Here is an 11,840-nt window from a genome sequence, read left to right on the forward strand (position 1 = left end):
TTAATTGTTTATTATGTGTAATTTGGTTACTACTGTAAATTTTTAAAAGCACCTACTTGTGTTAAAGCGCAGTTAACCTGATAAACTAAAATTTGTTGGGTGTTATGTTTTACATTATTGATAGAAGTTTGTATTATGTTCTTTTTTAGAATGAATTAAAGCTATAAAGTTTAAGCTGGTATGAAATAAATTAGATCATTTTAACTTTTAAAGGCTTAGATATCTAACTATTCTTTTGATCTATTGGAATACTACTCCTACATGTTGTTTAATACTGTCCTTAGCAAACAGTTTCCATTATATGCAATAAATTGTATAAAGTATACATTAAGACTGTTATAGATTAAACTTCATTCTATTAAGTAAACTTAATAACTATGATTACAAAAGTACAATACTATCAGCTTACAAATCTATAATAAAATTAAGTTAAAGAAGAGAATGAACAATAGCTTAATACAAATACTCTCTTATACCATTTAGAGGACATTTTTTTGGAAATTTTATATGTAAAGTTATAAAAGTACCTTAAAACAATGCATGCTAAATTTTTAAAATAAATGTAAACCTAGTGAAAGATTTGTTAAATATTTAAACTTTAATAATAGACTTCTAAGAGTTTTTTTTTTTCAATTTTTTATTAGTTTTGTTTTAGATTCATAAAAGTAATACACTTAAAAAAGTAGTTTAGTTTTGTAAAATATGACAAAAACAAAAAATCTTTACACTAATTTAAAATATTTTAAACCTCTCATGTATATTAGCTGTTATCTAACGGCAATGGAAACTTTAGACTTACTAAGTATGCTATTTATTAGTATAAATTTAATATTTAACTTAATATTTGATTTCTAAAAAAAAACAGGCAAGCCACCATGTAGTTTTTTTTAGTGTATTTAATAGTTTTACAAACTTTTTTGAATGCAAAAAAATTTCAACCTACTTGAAAGCATTATATGCTTGTTTGTTTTATTTTAAGTTGACACTGCGCAGAAATTTATTTTACTAAAAGTTTTATTTTACTAAAATTTTCAGCCCTTCTTTTAAAGTAGTATAAAATGAGTAAATCGCGATTGGAGCTGCGCCAGCTGGTGAGGCAGTCGAGGAAGGAAGTTCTCAGCTTGAACACTCAGCTGCCGTACAAGTACATGTTGGTGGACAACAGTGAGAACAAAGTGAGGGTTCTCTCCCTCGGCATGATCAACGAGCAGTCGGAGAGGACACTGTTGTACACAGATGTTGATGCGAACAGCGTGTACGACAAGGACAAAGTTGTGGATTGGAAACCTGCTTTTGAAACTTCCAAGGTAGTTTTAGTGTTTGTTAGTTGTCAAAACTTTGTCGTTGTTAGACAGTTTAGTATCTTTTGCAACAGTTATAAATTTTGTATAGATATTTATAAATTTTTTCTTTAAGTTTTTGAAGCATCAATGCTATAATGAGTTTTCTATTATCTCAAGTAAACTTAATAAAAAAATTAAAAACATTGTTTAAAATTAGAGCTTCAAATTATAAAAGATATGTCTACAAACAATTTAAAGATGTCTTCCATTACTATTGTTTGAATAAATTTAAAAATACTTTGATTTAGTTTTTTTCTTTTTAGTTGAACTAGTTGTCTGTTTTTTACTTAAAGCTATATATATGATTAATTTTGTTTATGAAATATATTTATGGTATATTACCTATATTACAATTACTGAGTAATGTGCACTACTTTAATGAACTTTCTTTTACAACTTAAACTTATTCACCACTGTTTGAAAACGAAATTTCATAAATATTTTTAAAATTTGACACTTGTCAATTGTATTTAAATATTTTAAATATTTGACATCTGTCAATTGTATTTTGAAAATTCATCAGAAAACATCTAGTAACTTAAAGTTGTAATAATTATAAAACAAGTTAGATACTTTTTATTTGTTGTTCTACATACTAAATTACGTTTTTAAACTTTATTGATTCAAAATTTTAACTACTCTTTAAAAATTACTGACTATCTTTTAGGTTATATACTTAACAGTAAATTAATTTAAAGAAACAATTCAAAACAGAATGTGTTTTAAACAGATAGCTCAACAAATCCGCAACACGAAAGCCCTTTCAAAAGAAGAGGAGCTGTTACGTGAACGCAAGCGCCTGTCCGCCAGCGGCATCACCTCATGCCACGTGGATCACCACGGCAACAAGATCCTGTTTCCCGCCCACGGGTCGATATACACGTTGCCGCTGGCCGATGTCGGAACGGTGAACAAAACTTATTGTTTCAGAACGCGGCAGATTTTGTTGGTATGAGGACATCTCGAGTGTGTGTTCATATCAGTTTGCCGTGTTTCATTGCGTTTATAGTATTTAAGGGTGGATTGTGTGTGTTGTGTATTATTTTTACATTTTTACTACGGTGGAATAGTATTTTTTTTCTTAAAGTATATAAGAAAAGAAAAATAAACTTAATAAATAACCAATTAAAACATCCTTAAACAAAAATAAGTCATTGATAATAATTTTGATGTTTTGTATGTTTTAAATGGTACCTCCTTGCAAAACTCAAGTAGCTTTATTTAGGTAATTTTAGCCATGATTTCATAAACTAACAGTTAAAATTTAAAAGTATTAAAATTTCAATAACAATAACTCAAGTTTTTTTAACAAATCTAAAAACGTATTTTATAAACATATTAAGGTTTTGATGTAATCTATTTATGGTCATATAGTCACTTTGAAGTTCTATGGTATGTCATTTTACATACATTTAACTTTTAAATTCTCAAGTAGTTAAACTGTTTTGTTGGAGTACAATTTTATATATTTATTAGTGTTACTTTTAAATAGTTTTTCTAATTATTTAGATTTAAATATAATCTTAAACTGAAATTTAAAAGATGTATTTGAAGTCACTAAATTTATATTTTTATTGTATAAATTAATCTTTTAATCAAAGAAATTTTTTCAAATATTTTATAAAATGTAAACGTTTGAAATTCAATGTTTTACAAAACTTTAAGCAATAAAAATTTTGTTCAGATTTTTTTCCCAGTTTTAGACAATAATTAGTTCTACATATATATAAAATAAGGTGATTATTCAAACTTGAACACCTACTACAGAGCCCACTTGAAGGGCTTTTAAATAATTTATTGGAAAAATACGATTTAAAAAATACTAGTACATATGTTTCATAAAGCTAAACGCTTTAATCATTGAACTAGCTGATGATTAAAGCGATTAGCTTTATGAAACATATGTACTAGTATTTTTAAAATTGTTTTTTCCAATAAATTATATATATACATATGTATTAACTTATCAAAATTACACCTTGGTTATAATTTGTATAATTTTTACAAAACACTACTTTTTTCTCAACTAATTTAATTTTTTTTGTGCACAACAGACAGCTGACAACGGGCCGGTGGAGGCGTGGTCGCGTTGCCAGGGAACGCGCATGGACGCCAAGGTGTCGCCCAGCAACCCGGACCTGGTGGCGTGGGTGAACAGGGGCGACCTGTGGGTGTCGAACCTGAAGTCGGGGGAGGAGTGCAAGCTGACGGACGTGGGTCACGAGCAGTGGAAGAGCGCCGGGTGCGCCTGCTACATCGCGCAAGAAGAATTTGACAGGTTCGTTTAAAAGTAATATAAGACTTTTTATTGTATGATAAATTTTACATTATCTTATTATTTTCTTGACTTTACTGAATTTTATTTTTTGATTTTATAAAAAGTAACGTTTAGTTCGTACAGAAAACTTATATTTAAGTTTTACTAGAGTAAATTTCTGTATATTTAATTTGAGTTCTATCTATTTATTTATATAAATAAAGTTTAAAATTGTCATTTGTTTGAGTTTAAAAATATAAGTCTCAGAGCAGAGTTTCGAGATGTATTTAGTTCAGAGTGTTCAATGTCAAACATTTTTGTCTGTAACATTCTGTTGTCCGAAGAAAGTATATTCGAGTGCTTAACTATAACTAAGAGAATAGATAGATAAAACTAAATGTAAATTAGTAACAATTAAAGTATGCACCAGGGTTGCCACTCGGTCAGGAAAAGTCAGGAAAAATTTGAAAAAATTACAAAAGTCAGGAAAAGTCAGGAAAAATGGGGGGTTTTGAAATAAAGTCAGGAAAAGTCAGGAAATTTGATTAAAAAAAAAAGTCAGATTTTTTCAGTTTAAATTTACAAAATTCCTTGTTATCTAAAGCCTTCAAGTGGTAAAAGTTTTTTAAAGGCCTTTAAATTCAGAAAAAATTCCAAAATTTTCCTAGAAATTTACAAAAATGTTTAATTTTATTTCCAATGCCTTCAGCTGGTATAAATTAGTAAAATATCCTTTAATAAACTGCAAAATGTTCTTTATATGTCGTTTGTTTATCTAGATACATTTATGCTAAAGTTTGCTAAAAAAATGTTTCTTTTTTCAGACAAGCTGTGTTTATAAGGTAATAATACAAGTATTTTGCTGATAGGGCTGTTTATTACAAACATCAATCATACACAGATGGTTGAAGTGATGTACTGGAAGTTTGATGATAGAATTCAGCAAAAAACTATTGTTTATAACCTGTATTAAAGTTAGAATGGAAGCTTTATATAGTTTAAAGTGTTAGATTATGTATTTTAGAATAAGTTTAATTTAAGAACTTGATTTAGAAAAGTCAGGAAAATTTTGGTAAAAAGTCAGGAAAAAGTCAGGAAAAGTCAGGAAAATTTTCTTAGCTTGATGAGTGGCAACCATGATGCACTAAAAATTAATATTATGTCAAATCTTGCTAATACTTTTTTTTAATATTTTACATAGTTATGACCTTGAATGTATTTATTTACTAAATTTGTGTCAAAACAGTATTGTATTGTTTTGTTTGCATCTAAGTGATCAAATTTACTTTAAAAACTAATTAAATTTATCAAAAAAGTCTTTATGGAGAAAAATTCTTTCTTTTTTAAAATATTCCAGTTTAAGCGTATGATACCTGTAAAATCTTGATTAATTTACATCTACAGATACACGGGTTACTGGTGGCAACCGGTTAGTGGCCGTGACGGAAGATACTGGATTATGTACGAAATTGTCGATGAGACGGGGGTCAGAACTGTTTCAATTCCTAACCACGTGCAAGACACGGTTGACGAGTACAAGTATCCCAAAGTGGGAGAAGTTGGTCAACACTTTGTTGATAAACATGACTATTTTTATCTATTTAATAATTTTTTTACTGCTGTTTCTTTAATTTTACGAATCAAAAGTAGCATGATAAAATATTTGTAATTAAATAATTTTACAATATAATAACAATTAAATAAATATTTAAAATAAACACTCTCTTTTCTTACGATACAAGTTATGCGAATTGATTAAACTTTGAGATTTCAATAACAAGGTTCATCTATGCTTTAATAAAAATTAATTGTGATTGTTTTAAGTCTGACAACCAATATTTAGTTGGTTTTTTGTTTGATAATTTTTATTAAAAGAAGAAATTAAGTTTTTAAAATAATTATGATTAAATTAAAATTTGTTTAAGCCGTGTAGGTACTTTTATTAATAACTCTCAGCATTTAAAATTGGTTTACCAGATTTCAATAATTTTATTACTAGTGAAAAATATTTAAAAAATATCTTAAAGGTCAACGCAAAAGTGCAACTTGGAATGGCGGTGTTTGAAGTTGACGAAAATGGAAGTTTCATAAACTGCCGCCAGCTCCCGATGCCCGATTTGTTGGGAGAATATGAACCCGACATGGAGTATATTGTGAGAGCCGGCTGGGTTCCGAGTGGGGCAGGTAGTTCAATTTTTATTTGCAGTTTCACCAATAATTTCAGCAAAAAATATTTACAATTCAATGCGCACCTTACATTGTGATACAATATTTTTATACTGCTATTTTCATTTATTATTTACAAATAAAACTGTTATAAAAATTTAAAACCTTAACCAATTAAATTTTAAAACCACCGTCGCACTTTTTTTTAACTTTTAATAAAATTTTAGAATATTTACAAAAACTATTTAAAATTTTAAGGAGTGTGGGTTTGGATGATGGACCGGACGCAGAACACCGCCAAGATGTCCTACGTCAAACTGCAATTTTTCTCCAAACTGCCGCGTCATCATCACGGAAGAAGAGAGAGAAAACTACAGGCTTTTGTTCGAGGAGCACATGGAAACGTGGGTGAACTCGCACGACTGCTACCACTTTCTCCGAACAGCCAATCACGACGAGATCCGGCTCATATGGTCCAATGAGGCGAGCGGGTACAGGCACCTGTACCTCATGCGCTTCCTGGTGGACCACGTGACCGACGACGGTCACGTGACCAAGGAGGTGCGCCAGCTGACGGAAGGAAACTGGGTTGTGTTGGATGAAGGTTTATTATTGTCTTAGTAGATTTTTTAATGAAATTTGTTCAAGTTGATTTGTTTATCATCAGACGACTTATCTTGCCAAGCAAAAAAAACATTAACTTAACTTGTATAAGATTTTTATGAAAATTCTTTTTTCTTTCACAAGTTAAGGTTTTTCAGGATTAATTTTTGTAAGTGTTACTGAAATAAATTTTCACTTAAAATAAATCTAAATTTTTTTTACAATTATTTAAGTAACTTTCTCAAATGTTCAAGGTCCTTGGCTCATAAACAAAGTATATTGATTTTAGTGAATAATGAATTTTAACAAGAAAACATAGTATAAAAAAACTGAGGTCCAAGCATTTGTTCGGTAAATTTCACATTATCTGATTATTTATATCAAGTTGACTGAATTTTTATGTTTGTTTTCTATTAAAAGTAACATTTGATTCATACAGAAAAAATATATTTAATTTATTATATAATAACATTTTTATAATTTTGTTCTAGTTTTTTACACGTAACTTAAGTATTTCCCACTATTTTATTGTTTAATAAATAATAGGAATATCTTTTTTTTAGATAGTTAATTTATAAACAAATAAAAGTTTTAAAACTTTTTGTCACAAAATTTAATGTTTTAAACCGTATTTTCCTTTTATAACAAACTTCGTTGATACTTATTATTACACTTCGTTGAAATGTATATTTTATTAGTGTCAGTATATAACTTTCATAAATAAAATTTATTTGCAAATCTTCTTATATAAGTTTACAATTGTATGTTATAAAAGCTTATTCGTTTAATTTTTGATAGTTCGTTAAATTGCATCTATTTATATAGCTGGTTAAGTTACGTATATAACAGTTAATTACATTTTTATTTAATACAGTTTTTGGGTTTAATAACATGAACAATTAAAGTTTAAAATAATAGTTTTATTCAAAAAGAGCCTTTAAAGTTTTTGACTTTTATAAGTACAACAGATGCGTTTAAATATTAAAAAAAAAAAGTAATTTTTTGAACTTCAAGATAAATCTAGCAAGAATAAAAAACATTAAGTAAAAGCATCTGCATAAAATATTAAGCGTTAAAAAAATTAATTTAATTTAAAATCGTTATAAAAGCCTCATATAAATACTACTAAATTGAATTTATCTATAAAGCAACTAAACGAGAAATAGTTTTAGTAATAAGTAATGATTTAGTTGCATTAATGATTTAGTTGCATTAAACAAATGAAAATGATGTGTTGTATTTTTAGTAGCAATTAGAAAAATAATTAAGTAAATCAATATAAATAGCTAATAATATACAATACTTAAAGTTTTTTTGTTCTAATCTTGTCTTTTTGCATATCTGAAGGTTATGAATAAAAAAATGTTTTGTTGTAAAGCTCTGGTAAACCAGGGTAAAAGTACTATTTTTAATTTGTTTTTGCTTGTGATTTTTTATTCCAAATATAAACAATGCCAAATTTAAAACAAAAAATTCATAACTGTGAATCAGTTTTTTAAATGAAGTTGAATTTATTTTTAGCGAATGATATGTTGATTGCTTCATGGAAACATAACTGTAAAAAGATAAATATTACATAAAAAGCACATATATGTTTTAAATATAATAAGTCAGTTCGTACTATTTTTATGTACTGTTTAAACAAAAAAAGAAAAAATTGAATCTGTCTAGAAATCCGAGTAAAAAAATATATTGTTCAAATTTTGATAAATTTTTCAATAATATGTTTTCTACCTAAGAATGTTTGGATTAAAAATACTTCTAGTCTAATCGAATACAAATAAATGTATTAGTTAAATATTATATTTAAACTAAATAAAACTTAAATTAAATAATAAACTAAATATTACAGAACTGCAAGTCGACGAGAAGAACAGCTTGGTGTACTTCATGGCGACTAAAAACTCGGTGTTGCGTCACAACATGTACTGCGTCAACTACGTCGACACGCCCCGCGTCTCCGAGGTGACGTGCGACGAAAGGTACAGCCACAAGGTGGTGATAGGGAGGGGGTTCAAGCACGCGGTGGTGATACAGGAGAACCAGGGCGGGGTGGAAGCGAAACTCGCCAGGTTGAAGGGTTCCAACCTTACCATGGTGGCCAACCTAATGCATAAGGTGATTTGGTTTATTTTTTCTTTTGTATGATTTGCAATAGTTATGTTTGTTTATAAAGTTGTCTTTTTTTTGTAGTTTTTGTTTTTTTATGGCAATTATTTCATTTATATAGTTGTAGGTTATTTGATTAAATTTTTCTTAAGATATTAATCTTTTGAAAAAGCTTAGTTTAAATTTGGTCTCAAGTAAAACAATAATTGAAGTTAACTAATAAATCATTATATCTAATGACAAATTTTTAATTATTTAAGATTAAATAACTGAAATGTGGTTTAAATTGTTTCAACAACTAGAATTACAAAAGTACGTAAAACCAACTGATCTGAGAATTCAATATAAAAGTTTTGTTTAAGTTTTAGTTATAAGAAATAGCTATATGGCATTTTGATAATTTAATATTTGCATTTAGTTTTATTTTTTACTTTAAAAAGTTTGAGTACTTCTGTTACCAGAGGTAGAGGAATTCTATTTCAATCATATGGCTTTAAATGTATTGTTTGTATTTCTAGTGTTATGGTTTCTATAGTTAATTAGCTTTTTATATTAAAAACGATAATTAAGAAAAAAAAAATTAATGTAGCTAGAAAAAACTTTTTTTTTTATTGAAGATTTTTAAACGTTTTGGCTGACGATAAACAAGTGTTGAGAAAATTAATTTGTTTATTAAAACTTTTAATGATAAAAACTTCTTTATTGGAAAAATTAATCTAAGAACTTTTAATTTAAGGTCTATATTACAAGATATAAACCACTAATTTGTGTTTTTTACTTTTAACCACCGTGAAATGGTGTTTATGAGAATATTCAAACTTGGATTTTACATATTAACTTAAAATTAATCTTATTTGAGCTGTACGCGATTTTTATTCAAATTTTATAAATTAGTTCTGATATTCTGTAGTCTTATTTAAGTTTCTCGAAGTTATTATTATGCTATCATGCATGAGATCTTAAAATTTTTCTCTAAGTTAATTATTTAGTTTAGCATAAACATATCTTAAACTATATTTTTTATCTTAAGTGTTTATATTTTTTATTTAGTTAAAAATCTGTTTTTACATTTACTGTTTTATTTTTTATCTAAATATTAAATATTTTGTATAACAGCTGTATAAAACGCTACAATCTTCTTAACAAAAATAAAATCAAAAGCATTCTTTTTATAAGTTTTTTGCAAGACATTTTTTATAATTTTTAGCAGTATTTAGGAAGTTTAATTTGTTAGACCAGTTAATGATCTTTGGTCAGTTTTATTAAAAACTTGTTGTACACATGTTCATGTAATTTTTTTTTAAACCTTTTAATCTTCGTAATTGAATTTGAAAATTTTAATTAAAAAATTTATTTCTATAGTTTGCATAAAAATCAGACAATTTTATTCTCTTGAAATTTTTATTAACTATGACAAAAATTACAAAGTTTGTGCTTCATGTATTTGTTTAGATTTAACATTGAATTTCAACTCTTAGGTTTTTCTTTTACCACAAAAATAATTTTAATGAATAAATAAAACAGAATTTGCTGCTTAGTTTGAATCTTTATCTGGGTTCAAATGCCTATTTCAAATATAGTTGAATACTTGCGTTTACACATTTTTAATATGACCAAAAATTCAATTACATGCTATTTAGCATAACACTTTAAAACATAAAACTTTTAAAAATGTACAACAATAAATTTCCAGGTGCAAGTTCCACCCAACCACTCGCACGCGAAGCTTTTCTCCTTCGTCAACCAATCGGGTGACGTCATCCACGGGTCCGTTCAGCTGCCTAGCAACTACGTGCAAGGAGAAAAGTACCCTTGCGTGCTGTCGGTGTACGGGGGCCCGCACGTGCAGAACGTCACCGACACCTTCCGGGTTTGCAGGGACCACCGCAAGTACGTGGTTGCCAGGGCGGGCTTCTGCGTGGTTACGGTGGACGGGAGGGGCAGCAAGAACAGGGGCGCCCACTTCGAATCGATCTACTTGAACAGAATGGTTGGTTGAAAACTTTCGACAAATTTCATTTGTTTTTTACAAAATAAGATCAAAATATACTTGTTTTGGTATAAATTAAAGGTATAGGTGGTATAATTTTTTTAACTTAAAATAGCTTCACTAACATTGGCTCCTATATGAAAGCCTAAAGTACAAACTACAAGCTAGTTTTTATAGAATTTAAAAAAAAAAATTAAATTTTGAGATATTAAATTTTTGTAAATAGTTTCCGATACAAACATATGGACAAATTTTTTGGGGTCAATTTTCTCGGAAATTAAGAAATTGCTAAAAACTTGGATTCAATTTTTTTTTAAAATTTAGTAATGGACTTTCTGTTAAAATTTGAATAATATTGGTTAAAACATGAAGGAGAAGATAGATTTTTAATGAAATAGTTCGCAATTTTGGTTTGCCCCATCTATTAGGAACCTGTTAAGGTCACCGACTTTGATCGCTCATATCTCAAAAATTACATTTAATTTGAATTATTTTAAGCATTAAAAATGTTTGATAGCTTAGATAAAACTTTATAAAATACAACTTGTAAACCCCCCTAGGCCCTTAAATGATTTTAGTATTTTATATATTGTTAAGTTTTCCCTTATCTTTAAATAGAATATTTGACAATAATCTCTTACATAATCAAATAAACATCTTGTTGTATGCTGTACTATTACCAGTATAAATTATTAAATACATAATTAATTAAATAATAAATTCATAATTAAATTATTAAATTAATTAACAGGGTCAGGTGGAAGTAAGCGACCAGGTGGAAGGACTGATGTATTGCAACCAGAAGTTCAACAATTGCATTGATTTCGACAAAATTGCCGTTTACGGATGGTCGTACGGCGGCTACTTGTCATTATGCGCCCTCTACCAACGTCCGGATGTGTTCAAGGTTTTATTGTAGATTTTTTTAATTTGTGCATAAAAAGTTAATAGAAGGAAATATGTTTGATATACTTTAAGTAGTTTCATTCTGAATTTTTTCTTGACTATCTGTATTTTGAAAATAATGTTTGTTCAACTTTATGATTTTTTCTCCAAGACAATTCAAAGTACTTTACTACTAAAATTCTAACTATTAAAATTATGTTTGAATATTTATTTCGATTCAAGTTTTTTTTTTAAATATAAAAACCTAAGTGCAACAAGTCTTGTTTGTTTATTTTTACTTTAACAATTAAAATAGAAATTATTTGAATTTTTAAATTTTACATAATTCAGGTAGCGGTGAGCGGCGCCCCAGTGACGGATTGGCGCGATTACGACACCGCCTACACGGAGAGGTACATGAAGCTGCCGCACCTCAACGACCACTGCAAGAGGGGCTACGACCGGGGCTCGATCATTTCTCACGTCA

The 11,840-nt window shown here is 28.2% G+C and overlaps 1 pseudogene across 1 annotated transcript; it reads left to right on the plus strand.

The window, feature by feature from the left end:
- The first annotated feature begins 1,039 nt into the window (after positions 1–1,039).
- On the plus strand, positions 1,040–11,830 carry LOC145848500 (dipeptidyl peptidase 9-like; annotated as a pseudogene). Its single transcript, XR_014371998.1, has 10 exons — positions 1,040–1,307; positions 2,074–2,292; positions 3,398–3,621; positions 5,005–5,158; positions 5,628–5,784; positions 6,025–6,370; positions 8,222–8,487; positions 10,172–10,468; positions 11,220–11,375; positions 11,705–11,830. The product of XR_014371998.1 is annotated as a dipeptidyl peptidase 9-like (transcript).
- The last annotated feature ends 10 nt before the right edge of the window (positions 11,831–11,840 follow it).

Source organism: Thalia democratica, unplaced genomic scaffold, assembly GCF_965202585.1.
Source record: "Thalia democratica unplaced genomic scaffold, ktThaDemo2.hap1.1 HAP1_SCAFFOLD_1473, whole genome shotgun sequence".
NCBI classification, from domain to species: Eukaryota; Metazoa; Chordata; class Thaliacea; order Salpida; family Salpidae; genus Thalia; species Thalia democratica.